Genomic DNA, 14,570 nt, shown 5'->3' on the forward strand with positions numbered 1-14,570 from the left:
TTAATAAAACAATATCAATATAAAGGCTGTAGGTATAGTACTATTACATTTCATCGACCAGCCGCTGTCCAGAGCTCCTGGACCCAGGATGGAGGTACGTTTACATAAGAATGAGTGTCTGTAAGCGACAAAGATATTTCAGAAGCTTGGAATGGCTCCTTTCATGCACAGCAGGCGACTGGTTTACAAGCCGTATACATTGCGTGAAAACGCCGCAAACTGCCTACGCCCTTCCGCCTATCAGAGGTATAAAACTGTAAAAGAAGCCTAGCTTCGTTGGATGCATCAGCGAACATTTTGTGCGTAACGTAAGTTCTACATCTACATTTACATACATACTCCGCAATCCACCATACGGTGCGTGGTGGAAGATACCTCGTACCACAACTAGCATCTTCTCTCCCTGTTCCACTCCCAAACAGAACGAGGGAAAAATGACTGCCTAAATGCCTCTGTACGAGCCCTAATCTCTCTTATCTTATCTTTGTGGTCTTTCCGCGAAATATAAGTTGGCAGGAGTAAAATTGTACTGCAGTCAGCCTCAAATGCTGGTTCTCTAAATTTCCTCAGTAGCGATTCACGAAAAGAACGCCCCCTTTCCTCCAGAGACTCCCACCCGAATTCCTGAAACATTTCCGTAACACTCGCGTGATGATCAAACCTACCAGTAACAAATCTAGCAGCCCGCCTCTGAATTGATTCTATGTCCTCCCTCAATCCGACCTGATAGGGATCCCAAACGCTCGAGCAGTACTCAAGAATAGGTCGTATTAGTGTTTTATAAGCGGTCTTCTTTACAGATGAACCACATCTTCCCAAAAATCTACCAATGAACCGAAGACGACTATCCGCCTTGACCACAACTGCCATTACATGCTTGTCCCATTTCATATCGCACTGCAATGTTACGCCCAAATATTTAATCTACGTGACTGTGTCAAGCGCTACACTACTAATGGAGTATTCAAACATTACGGGATTCTTTTTCCTATTCATCCGCATTAATTTACATTTATCTATATTTAGAGTTAGCTGACATTCTTTACACCAATCACAAATCCTGTCCAAGTCATCTTGTAACCTCCTACAGTCACTCAACGACGACACCTTCCCGTACACCGCAGCATCATCAGCAAACAGCCGCACATTGCTATCCACCCTATCCAAAAGATCATTTATGTAGATAGAAAACAACAGCGGACCTACCACACATCCCTGGGGCACTACAGATGATACCCTCAACTCCGATGAACACTCACCATCGAGGACAACGTACTGGGTTCTATTACTTAAGAAGTCTGCGAGACACTCACATATTTGGGAACCAATCTCATATGCTCGTACCTTAGTTAGGAGTCTGCAGTGGGGCACCGAGTCAAACGCTTTCCGGAAGTCAAGGCATATGGCATCCGTCTGACACCCTTCATCCATGGGAAAAAAGGGCGAGTTGCGTTTCGCAGGAGCGATGCTTTCTAAAGTCGTGCTGATGCATGGACAGCAACTTCTCTGTCTCAAGAAAATTCATTATATTCGAACTGAGAATACAGCGTGTCACAAAAAGGTACGGCCAAACTTTCAGGAAACATTCCTCACACACAAAGAAAGAAAATATGTTATGTGGACATGTGTCCGGAAACGCTTACTTTCCATGTTAGAACTCATTTTATTACTTCTCTTCAAATCACATTAATCATGGAATGGAAACACACGGCAACAGAACGTACCAGCGTGACTTCAAACACTTTGTTAAAGGAAATGTTCAAAATGTCCTCCGTTAGCGAGGATACATGCATCCACCCTCCGTCGCATGGAATCACTGATGCGCTGATGCAGCCCTGGAGAAAGGCGTATTGTATCACAGCCGCCCACAATACGAGCACGAAGAGTCTCTACATTTAGTACCGGGGTTGCGTAGACAAGAGCTTTCAAATGCCCCCATAAATGAAAGTCAAGAGGGTTGAGGTCAGGAGAGCGTGGAGGCTATGGAATTGGTCCGCCTCTACCAATCCATCGGTCACCGAATCTGTTGTTGAGAAGCGTACGAACTCTTCGACTGAAATGTGCAGGAGCTCCATCGCGCGTGAACCACATGTTGTGTCGTACTTGTAAAGGCACATGTTCTAGCAGCACAGGTAGAGTACCCGTATCAAATCATGATAACGTGCTCCATTGAGCGTAGGTTGACGAAAATAAAATGAGCTCCAACATGGAAATTAAGCGTTTCCGGACATATGTCCACATAACATCTTTTCTTTATTTGTGTGTGAGGAATGTTTCCTGAAAGTTTGACCGTACCTTTTTGTAACACCCTGTATATTCGAGAATCCTACAACAAACCGATGTTAAGGATATTGGTCTGTAATTTTGAGGATCCGCCCTTCTACCCTTCTTATATACATCCCACTCTATACGAGGTAGGTTGAAGTCGCCTCCGACTAATATAGCATGATCCGGGTACTTCTGCGATACAGACTGTAGACTCTCTTTGTATGATTCTAGAACTGTCACGGTGGAACCTGGTGGCCTGTAATAACACCCAACAATTAACTTTATTTCTCCTAGCCCTGTTAAACGTGTCCAGATAACTTCACAATCGTGATCTATCACCCCTAGACATTTGACGTGTGAAACACATCTCAAGTTGGTAACCGCCTTATTAAAATACCACAGAAAAACGAAAGGTTCTGAAACCCACATTTAAGAACTAGTGTAAAAAAGCCCAACACAAAACACGAGCCTAAGCATTAAAAGTGTGCATCGTTGGAGGACACGGGCGCACCGTGTACCGTGCGCTGCAGACTGTGACGGGGCGGGAGGGCGCAGGCGTGTTTGCCATGCAGATGAAGTCGTTGCTTAGGCACCGTGTTAGCGGCCGGCCCCAGTAATTGCGGCCATCCACTCAGGCCATCCGCCGCTGCCGAGTTGGCGCCAACTTGCCGTGGGCGCCGGCAGCGCTACCTGTATCCGGCCCGCGCCAACTCCCGCCCAAGTCCTGTGGGACGTTAAGGTAAACAGCCTCCGCCCGCTTATCTCGCTTTGCAACAAACTCCATCTTGACCTTACACAGAGTAGCGCACGTTTATCGCCAACAGAAACTCGTCCAGAGATTATGGAGGTTTATGAGGGCCCTGCTTCTTCGTTTTCAACAGCTAAAAACTGCTTTTAACTTAGAGGTGAATATGATGGAACTATTTTAACCATAGTAGGCTGTTAGTTTTACTTCTTTAATGGCCGGCCCGGGTGGCCGAGCGGTTCTAGGCACTACAGTCTGGAACCGCGTGAGTGCAGGTTCGAATCCTGCCTCGGGCATGGATGTGTGTGATGTCCTTAGGTTAGTTAGGTTTAAGTAGTTCTAAGTTCTAGGGGACTGATGACCTCAGAAGTTAAGTCCCATAGTGCTCAGAGCCATTTGAACCATTTCTTTAATGCACCATGCATATACACCGAGGTGACGAGTCATGGGATGGCGAGATGGTGGTAATTTCGCGTGTGCCAGGTAAAAAAGTGTAGTGCATTTTCGGAGCTGTCGCCTGTACTCAGGTGACACATGTGAAAAGATGTCGTACGCGATTATGACCGCATGACGGGAATCAACAGACTTTGAAAGCACAATGGTGATTGGAGCAAGATGCATGGGACATTCCATTTCGGAAATGGTTGGGAATTCATTATTCCGAGATCCGCAGTGCCAAGAGTGTGCTGAAAATATCAATTTTCAAGCATTACAATGCAGTGACCGATGGAATTCTCTTAACGACCGAAAGCAACGGTGTTTGCGTAGAGTTGTCAGCGCTAATAGGCAACCAACACTGGTGGTAACTAACAGCAGAAATCAATGTGGGACGTACGGTGAAAGTACGCGTTCTGACAATGCGGCGGAATTTTGCGTTAATGGGCTATGGCAGCAGATGACCGACGCGAGTGGCTTTGCTAACAGGACGACATCGCCTGCAGCGCATTTCCTGCGCTCGTGCCCATATTGGTCGGACCCTAGACCACTGGAAAACCGTGGCCTGGTCAGGTGACTGCCGGTTTCAGTTGGTAAGAGCTGATGGTAGGGTTCGAGTGTGGCGGAGACCACACGGAGCCATGGACCCAAATTGACAACAAGGCAAGCTGGTAGTGGCTCGATAATGGTGTGAACTGTGTTTACATGGAATTTATTGGGTCGTCTGATTATGTTCCGCTACGTGCAGACCATTTGCAGCCGTTAATGGACGTCATATGCCCAAACATCGATGGAATTTTTAGGGATGACTATGTCACTGGGCCACAATTGTTTGCGATTTGTCTGAAGAACGTTCTAGACAATTCGAGTGGAATGATTTGGTCACACAGATCGCCCGACATGAATCTCGTCGAAAATTTTAGGACGTAATCGAGACGGCAGTTTGTGCACTAAATCGTGTACCGCTAACACTTTCACAATTCTGGACGACTATAGAGGGCAGCGTGGCTCAATATTTCTTCCAGTGATTTGTTGAGTCCAAGCCGAGTTGCTGCACTAAGCCGGCGAAAAGGAGGTCCAACACGGTATTATGAGGTATCCCATGGCTTTAGACACCTCAGTGTAAATTGCATCATTGGTCAGTTTGCACCTTAGCCCATTTTTAACATAAGACGAAACAGCTTTTATAAAATGTGACACAAACATCACCAACATGTTGAAAATGGTATGATGAGTGGCAGATAGCTCTGAATGTAGAGAAATGTAAGTTAATGCGGATTATTAGGAGAAACAGTGCTGTAACATTCTAATACAGCATTATTAGGGTGCTGTTTGACACAGCCACGTCGTTTAAATACCTGAGCGTAACGTTGCAAAGCGACATGAAATGGAACGAGCATTTGAAGATTGTGATGGGAAGGAGCATGGTCGAGTTCGGTTTACTGGGAGAATTTTAACAAAGTGTGGTTCATGTGTAAATGAGACCGCTTTAGGACGCTGTATTCCTGAATACTGCTCGAGTGTTTGGGATCCACGCCAGGTCGGATTAAAGGAAGAAAAGAAATTTGGAGACGGGCTGCTAAATTTGCTACCGGTAGGTTCGCAAAACTTGGAAACATTATGAAGATACCTCCAGAACTCAGATGGGAGTCCTTGCATGGCAAGTGACGTTTTTTTCTAGGAACACTATTGAGAAAATTTAGAGAACCGGCATTTGAAGCTGACTGCAGAACGATTCTACCGCCCCCAACATACATTTCGCGTAAGGACAACTAAGATAAGATACGAGAAATTAGGACTCTTATGGAGACATAAAGACGGCAGTTTTCCTGTGGCTCCATTTGCGACTGGAACAGCAAAGGGAATGACTAGTAGCGGTACAAGGTACCCTCCACCATGCACCGCATGGTGGCTTGCGGCTTATGTATGCAGTTGCAGATTAGCACAGTGCGTTAAAGTAATAAAACTGTCACGCTACAGAGGTTAAAATGATTCCACCATTCAGAAGACATTTGAAAAATGACATTATTCCACCAGGAATAAATAATAAGAGTTTTACTACACTTTACGTGAGTAGTTAACCACGAGATAGTTTTGCGCTACGGAAGTCTCCATTTTTTCAAATCTGATATGTGACAAACGTTATCATTCTCTCAGCATTGTTCGTAGCGATTCAAAAAGAATCCGGCTGGTGTCTGTTGCTGAATTTTTACTACGGACGAGACCTGTATTCCCAATTTCGTCAGAAACGTAGTAGGTTTCAGTGCAGTCGGCCTTGATCAAAAAAAGCAAAAACGATTTCATTTCTTAATGTTATTGATTACCATTCAAACGGTAAAACAATAACTGGCCTATTTTACGCATCTTCTCTAAGCCAACTGAGTATAAAAATGCGTAAGATGAAGAGAGGCTAGCAGAAGTCACCACAAAGCCAGCTGTGGAAAATCAAAGATTTATAGCAAAAATTATTGGTACGTCCACCCTAATTATCATATTTAGTATCCTATGTCATTCAACTTATCCATTATCTAAAGAAGCTCGGGCGGCAAAATGTATATATTTAGTGAATAGAGATCGACTGATTTCGTGCGGTGCTAACAAGATGACCATGCCCACTGATCATCACCGGTTTCGTCCAAATTTATGGAATAGGCAGGGTTTGTCCAGAAATGAAAATCACAGAAGTGGGAGCTCCAGGTGGCCAAACGTTTACAAAAAAAAAAAGCTTTTTTGTAGCTAGTAACGCGAGGTATGTTCGCTTAGTTTCTCGGAAGCGGGTTGCGCAGCGGAATGAGTACAGAATGGTAACCAAGGGTCGAGGTGTCGAGTCTCAATGTGGAAACTTTTTGATTCATGTATGTTACTTACACTGCAAATAAAGCGAAATAGTGCTCAGTTTATTGTGTTTAATATTTTCATAAAGGGCATCAAAAGGAAAAGAGAGGCAAAGGAAAATTTGGGATTCCAAATAAATTTGCATTAAGGTGTACACGAGAACTTCGGGCATAAAATTAGTTACTTTCATTATATAACTGAGAGTGATTTACGCGTGCTTGGTTGATATTCATCGGTGAAACGGGAAAGCAGCAATTCTATCAGCATTTTGCAGACATTATGAAGGCCCCATTTTTTACAATTACATTGTTGTTTACATAATTGGTTTACATTGATAAAAGGATCTCTCGCATAGCAAACCACATGCAACGCACCATTTATCCAAATACTTGTGACGGTTGCTGGTGGTATTCAACGGAATGTATTTTGATGCAGTCTTCTCGGAATGTGATTTCTTTTTTTCTCGCGATATGAGCAGTTTTGTAGGTTTTTGATCAAAATCTTACATGATGATAAAAGTATACATTGCTAGTTTACACTAGCAGAGTGCCTTCTAGGGGCAGCCACTTAAACACTGCACGATGGCAATAATTCTTCATCTTGAAAAATCTTGTTGTATAATTGTGGATTTTCTCTCCTGAATAAATTTGTTCTCCTGCGCTTAGGAATCGCTTTCTGCATCAAAATACATATTGAAGCAAAACCCGATCGAGGCCCTGTCTATGTGGCAACATTCTTTGCGTCACTTTAGTCACTGAAATACGCAGGCTAATTGTAAATCACTGTTACTAACTTCTAGGTTTTGTGGCAGCAAAAAAAAAAAAAAAAAAAAAAAAAAAAACAAAGCTTCGAAACACAAGTTCGAAAAATCTTTTTTCCTAAAAGTGAAATAGACTATACTAATACGCCAGGATGAAAATTTTACTCTACACCTTGGGGGCTCACCTAAGCCATTATGAACCAACTTGTCAAAAAACTGTGTATCTTGTCACAACTCGATAGGCAGGTTAGTCAGGTGCTTACACATACGGATGTCCAGTAACCGACCCACCGAGCGATCTGCTGTAGTGGTTAGCTCAATGGACTTGCCTACGGAAGGACAGTGGATCAAAGTACCATCCATTCATATTTATGTTTTCCCTAATATCCTTAAACCGTTCCAAATAAATGCTGGGTTCGTTCCTTTGAAAAGGACACGACCGATTTCCTTTTCCATCTTCTCTTAATCCGAGCTTGTGCTCCGTCTCTAATGACCTCGCTGTCGACGGAACGTCAAATTGTCGCCTTCCTTCGTAAGCGTTCACGTTATTATTTCTGCCCTTTCTGCAGTAACAGAGTAATAATTTCATTTTTATTCTGAAGTTCCAACTTTAGCGTCTTCTCCCATTCATAATTTCCCAGTCGATATCTTCCATTAGGACACAGGTTATGTCATGTTGTTAAGCTAGCGTGAAGTACGTATTTGTCGAATATTCAATGGCGGCTGCCTCCACTGGTACAGTATGTCTTGTATAATGTACAATAGTTCAACGAAATGTTCATGAACAATGCTGCCCCTTTCGTAGGTGGGGCACTCGTTGACTCATAACACGACTCCTGTTGAGATAAGTAACTGACCACTTGATAATGGACTATCAGCCATTATAGATGAAATTTCATGAGTAGCTCTGAATAAACAGTATGTATGCATTTTCGTCTTCCTCCTCCTCCACTATCTACGATTGCAAATACGTATGACTAGTCTAGCTACACCGAAAGTAATAGTTAGAAAACATACTGCATATTTCCAGTGACAACCGGTAGTAAATATTCGGTGAACATCGAACATCGATGAGAGTAATATTCGAAGACAATTTCTTCAAGCTTTTTTGGCTGAAAATGATAATTTTCAGATTCTCGTACTTGCAGGTGACTTAATGTCATCTTACACATAATTCTGACAGCTACCATATATATATACTCTGTGTGTCCCAAATATAAATTGTTTACTGTTTCGTCGACAAACAAGCTATGAAACAGACAAACAACGAGTGAAAAATCTGATTCTCGGTTTGGATGGAGTCCAGATAACGAGCAAACGAGTTACGCACCTCATATGCTGACGAATACGGATGGGGAAACTATCAAAATATCAGCTAAAATGACCTCAACCCAATGCAGAACTGAAATTGTGGAGGTTATTTCTAAATGTATTCTATTCAGAATACCACCTCTGTACCTTCAGCGAATGAGATAAACTGCGAAAACTTCGAACTGGGCGGTTGTTTGAACTCCTGTCCTTCAGAATATGTTCAAGTGTCTTAACCACCGAACCACCACGCTACGAATGTGATGATGTGCTTGTGGTATTCATGTATACTATGAACGTATTTTTGCAATCAGTTTTCTGTGAAACTGTCTCCCTTCACTTATCATTATCCTGGCATTGGTTATTTACTTGCTTTCAGCGAAATGCTGACGTACTCTTACGACAGATGTTAATTGTCAATGTAAAGATGTATGCCAGTTGTGCTGACTTTGTAACAAGGGTCCCTCATTACCTTAGACGAACTTTGCGTTATCAATTTGGCAACTTTCTGTGTTACTTCCACCACTCCTTCACTAAATGTTGAGCTCATAGCCCCTAACGGTGCCGCGCCTCCGCCTTGAATATCTCCAAGAATGAGCTTCTCCTGTTCGGTGCCATTACACTTAAGTTGCGGGCACCTGCTACCGAGGAATTTATCTGCTCTACGTGCAGGGAATGAGGTAGCCAGAGCGTGCCGCAGATTAAATTAATTCCGCGCCTTTCTGGCGGCGTCAGCACGAGGATTACGAGAATTTATTAGCCGGCTCTTCTCGCCAGAAGTTCCCTCAACTGCTTTAATTTCCTTGCTTAGGACGTTGCCAGTTTCCTTCGTTCCGCGCCTTAACTCCACGTTTTACGTTGCGAAGGGTAAATCTCAGGAGGACAAGCTCTGCCTAGGCGAACGTAATAAAAAGCCGTTCCAAAAGGTAACTTCAGTACTTCGACTGAAGCTTGAAGAAGTCCTTGTGATAGTTGTTTTCTAATTCGGAAGTGTGTTTCCGTGCGTTTTCCGACATCAACCGCTGGCTTCTACAAATTCTAAACAGAAAACAAAAGCGTAAAGCACTACAACAGTGATCATGTGAAAACCAGATGCGTTGATGTTGTATAAAAGCTGTTTCCCAACAGCAATAACAGAGTAGTTTTATACTACGCACGAAGATGTCTTGTAAGTACATTTGTACATTTTGCTCTTTCTCCTAGGTCAGATTAATTATTTAGCATGGAAAAGCTACATATTGCAAAGAATTATAAACGAAAACGGTTTTCCACTCCACTTTTGTCGCCTTACGTATTCTGTATGTAGATTATAGTCCGTCATAAGATAAAAGAACAGTAGCTGGTGGCTGTTACAATTTCAGTAAGACATCTGTTGTATTTTCATGTATCCATAGTTTCATGGAGATATCCAACGGAACTAACTTTTATAACATGAAATTTTAAGTTATGACAAATAAAGAGCCTTTTTCTGAAGCAGATTGTTAGGAATAGATGGATGATAAACGCAGATCTATGATAAACGCAGAGAGAGGAGAATTCGTTAGAATTATACCACAACACCATGACTCTAACGAAAACATCGGCCCCTTGAATGCGGTACTCTCCTCCAAAGTGTCAAGGAGCGGTCCAGAGAGTCTACTTATTCTTATTTGTACTCTCCAGCTTTCCATAGCCCGCACCCCAAGGCTTGTTCCGGAGCCTCAATTGTGTTATAGCCCTGGGCGTGAAAGGCACGTGTAGTTTAGCGCACAGTTTTAAAATTACGCGTATTATCTACCCATATATATTATTGTGTGTGTGAGTATGTTTGTTACCCCTTCACGATGAAACGGATGGACAGGTTTTGAAGAAATTATGAATGAAATTATCATATACCCTGAATTAAAACATATACTATTAGAAAAAATGTGTAGTGTAAGATGTTTGTTGACTTGAAGAATATAATGCGCAATGTGGAACATTAATTACTCTTAAAAAAAGCTATTTAATCTTTGAGTTTTGAACTTCGGTGCATTTATGAAAATGTTTTTATTGTTTAATGTCTCCTACATAATAACATTCAACGTAATAAATAAAACGTTTATGCAATCTTCAAAGCGTTTAGTCCATTCCTTCATACAAGGCCATTGTATTTTAGCCGCTAAGCTTCAGGTGTATCGTATAGCTTCCGAAACGCTTGCAAACTCACAACGCTGGTATCATTTAAATGCTGTAAGACAGAGAGATGTGATGCTTTTACACGTAGTACGTGGCAGATTTCTATTGAGGCTGAATTTTGTTATGATATGGGAGTGTATCCGCTGGTAACAGGCACAAACGTGAGGCCAGATGACATTGCTGCAAGTAGAAATATTATGAAATTTACGCTTCACCGAAACTAGAAATGGCTTATTTTCTGTCTTCGTCGACATAGCGTGTTTGTTACTCCTTCACGCTGAAGCGGCTGAACGGATTTGAATGAACTTTGGAACTGAAATAGCCTATGCGCTGAATAAACACACATAATACCTTTTATTCACAAAGAAAGTCACAGTTCCCGTGGTATGGTCAATGTGACTGCTGTTCTCGTGGGATGGATAACGTGACTGGAATGTCGTCCGTGCGACTTAAATATGAAATGAATACATTAAGTATAGCGTAGAGATTAGTTTTTTCCTTACGTACACGAGTGAGTTGTGAGTGACGTACTTTCTGTCAACTTCTCCCATAGTTTTTTTCTCGGATGCCGCGCTGTCTACTGGGCCGCAAGTGGTTGGCGCCTCAGCACCTCTAACAAATCACTTTTTTGAAGGAACGTACTCTTGGATAGTGAGTTTCAGCATTAATATTTCTTTATAAATAACTGTTCATCCACGGGTAAAACAGCGTGATGCAGCTAGTACAACATATACTCTGCTGAAAAAAAAACCACTTCTGATTTTACTCTAGTAAAAGGTACGCATGCAAGACTACAGGATAGCTTGAATGTAGTCGAAAAAGAGTAAAGAGCAGTTTCAGCAATATAATGGTATTCAGAAAAAATTTCCAACATGCTGTAAACACGTGAATCGCGAAAGAGAGATATTTCCTGGCAAGAATTTAAAAAATGTATGCTTAGAAATGTTGCGTTTAAATGGATGGATGTTCTGTAAAGGCTCCAGATGCGCGGAACAAACAAGGTATGATATCAATAATGAAAGTTCTCCTTTGCACATTTACAGCTGATTGATAACGTTGAGAAACGTAAAAGGTGGCACCAGTCCGGCAGTCAGATCATCGCCCAGCCATCAATAATGATGTTTCCCGTAACCGAATAAGGCGAATACCCGGATGATTGCCGGCTGGGGTGGCCGAGCGGTTCTAGGTGCTCCAGTCTGGAACCGCGCGACCGCTACGGTCATAGGTTCGAATTCTGCCTCGGGCATGGATGTTTATGATGTCCTTAGGTTAGTTAGGCTTAAGTAGTTCTAAGTTCTAGGGGACTGATGACCTCAGAAGTTAAGTCCCATAGTTCTCATAGCCATTTGAACCATTTGAACCCGGCTGATTCCTTTGAAATGTTTCCGTATCCTTATCCTATCAGAGCTTGTGCCATGTGTCTAGCGACGTCATCGCCGACGGGATACTAAGTACCCTTCTTTTCTTCAGATGTGAATATGTGGTTTTATTGAAATGCCCCTTACCTGCGGTAGCTCATGATCATTTAGAAGAATTCTGTGTATCACCTCATCTCTAAACAATGAAAATGTGTCTGAACACATTAAAACAAATACTTCTTTTAGGTGACCGTCAACGGCTGAAATATATAAGCTTGGCACTGTGTTGTTTTTTAATTTACTATTTATTCCGACAGGTTTCCGTCCAGGGAAAAGAAATGTGTAAAAACCCTCACATCTCATGTAAGAGTATGATAGAACAGTATCGTCTTTACTGCAGATACAAATATTGTGCACACCGTAATATCGCAGTATCCTGCAAAATGCTATAGCCCATTCAGTGGGAAGACACAAACTGACCCTATAAAAATCTGAGTCCCATTCAGTGGACAATGTCAAATTGCCAGTGAATGAGCCACGGCATTTGTTTAAGAATCTTCTATATTATGTTGCGCACGATATTTGTGATTGCAGTTAAGATGGTAATTTGCGTTGTACCACGTACGACATGTAAGACATTTCAATTTTTTTTTTTCGCTTTGGTTGATGGTTCAAGATCGAAACCTGGTGGAATAAATAGGAAATAAAAAAAAGTACTGTCTATGTATTTTCTACGAGACATTTGAAAGGTCAAGTTGAAGATGCAGTCGGCATGGTCCTATATCTTTTTAATAGAAGTCATGAGGTTCTTCCATATTTATAATGAAGTTAAATCGAAACCAGAATGTGAATTGAGAATCAGTGACTTTACTTGGAGACGGGACATAAATACCGACACGCATTTCCTAAACGATTTGTCTGGAAACGCTAACGTACTTTATTGGGAAAGTTTTTGTTAGTTTTATTCACCGCAAGCTACAAGTAATCGTTATCATATGGTCGTATTTCTGTCTTTCCAGGAGTGCTTCGCAGGGACTGCTCATCCCTGTACAAGAGACTCCGCGCTAAAGCAGCTGCCGACCGCTCATTACAAGAACGACGACGCTCTGGGTAAGCAACTGAACCATTCTCTCTCTCTCTCTCTCTCTCTCTCTCTCTCTCTCTCTGTCTGTCTCTCTCTCTGTCTCTTTCGCATGTGTCACCTCCACAGCAGTGAAAGTTGTCGTGGTCTCACGGATAAAGAAATCGTGAACACTCTGGTGAGTGCCCTCACGGCTGGAGGATATAATGAATCTCGAAAAACCCTCATTGCATTTGGAAGTTCACTCCACTGTGATCGGCACTCTTTTCTGTAGCTCTCTTACAAACCGGTGCGAATCCACGTTAAATTAAATTGTAGAGAAGTGAAATCTCTATGCTGCTGAACATACAAAAGCTTCCAGAATGTTAATATTCTGTTCCATTTTTTATTCCTTTCTGAGCAACAAGGTTACTGAAACATTACTTAATGAGGCAAAAACATGAAATGTAAATTCAAATCCCGCTTCTAGTATTTATTACCACTTCAAATCTCTACATGTAAAAGGCAATGGCCCGACTGACTTATCATCGGCCAGGCCAAACCACTACGGATAAAAATTTGAAATTTGCGGAGGGTGTTGATTTTATACGTTAGGTGTCGTTTAAGAAGGGATTTTTTGATATTCCAGCCCCAAGGGGCCGAAACAGCGGGATAAAAGGCTTTGTGAAAAATATGTCGTTATTAAGGCAATTGTGGAGTTGTAAGTACGAAAATTGGTATTTGGTTTCTTGGTCAGAAATAAAAAATATATATACTTCGGTTTTCTTGGAAATTCAACCACAAAGAGGGTGAAGTAGTGGGTGAAATTGTTTTTGAAAATAAATCGTTATTAAAGAACTACTAAAGCATTTTTAAAGCTACATCTATTAAAATTTATATTTGACTTCTCCGTCATAAATAAAAAAATGTGTCTCACTGTTTTTGGAAATTCAGACCTGTAAGGGAGTGAAAATTGAATGAAAAGTTTTATGGAATTATTCCGTTATGAAAGCATTTTCAATGCTAAATCTACGAAAATTTGCATTTGACTTCTCTTTCTCTGTTAGAAATTTAAAAAAAGTGTTTCACTGCTTTTGGAAATTCAAACCCTTAGGGGGTGAAACAGGGATGAAACTCTTTAAGGAAACGTTTTCATAGTTAAAAAAATTTTAAAGCTAAATGTATGAAAACTTGTATGTCACGTCTCGGATATGAAGAAATACGTGTTACGGAACGAAAGTTTCTATGGCAATATAGCCAAAGGAATGCAAAAGGGATAATCAACTAAAACCTTGGACTCCAGGTACCAGAATAGCTTTTTGGTCAGAAGTATTTTTGGAAGAGAATGCTTCTATGGCCTTAATTTGCGTGAAAAGTTTAGAAGGTATTGTAGTTTGTGAACAACCTAAAAATTTCAGTAGACAAAAATGTTTAAGAAAATCTGTGCGGATCACATAGTTTACCCGAGCGAAGCAGTGGGCGGTAAGTGAGTGAGTTACTAAGTCCCGAAGTCATTAATTTTACCAATCATAGAATGCAATAGATTCGGGGACTGGTGAAAATAATCATCGAAGATAATATTTTAGTTCGCAGAAAATCCACCACACAGTTGAAGTAATGTGTTCCCGAAATAAAGTTGACAAT

The 14,570-nt window shown here is 41.6% G+C and overlaps 1 protein-coding gene across 1 annotated transcript in view; it reads left to right on the top strand.

Annotated features, from left to right (window-relative positions):
* LOC126456012 (ubiquitin-conjugating enzyme E2Q-like protein CG4502) overlaps positions 1-14,570 on the top strand; it is a 650,936-nt gene that overhangs the window by 200,926 nt on the left and 435,440 nt on the right. The window contains exon 2 of the mRNA XM_050091767.1: positions 12,886-12,976. The gene's annotated coding sequence lies outside the window, so the exon portion shown is untranslated. The remainder of the gene's footprint in view (positions 1-12,885; positions 12,977-14,570) is intronic.

Source organism: Schistocerca serialis, chromosome 2 (assembly GCF_023864345.2).
Source record: "Schistocerca serialis cubense isolate TAMUIC-IGC-003099 chromosome 2, iqSchSeri2.2, whole genome shotgun sequence".
In the NCBI taxonomy this organism is placed as follows: domain Eukaryota; kingdom Metazoa; phylum Arthropoda; class Insecta; order Orthoptera; family Acrididae; genus Schistocerca; species Schistocerca serialis.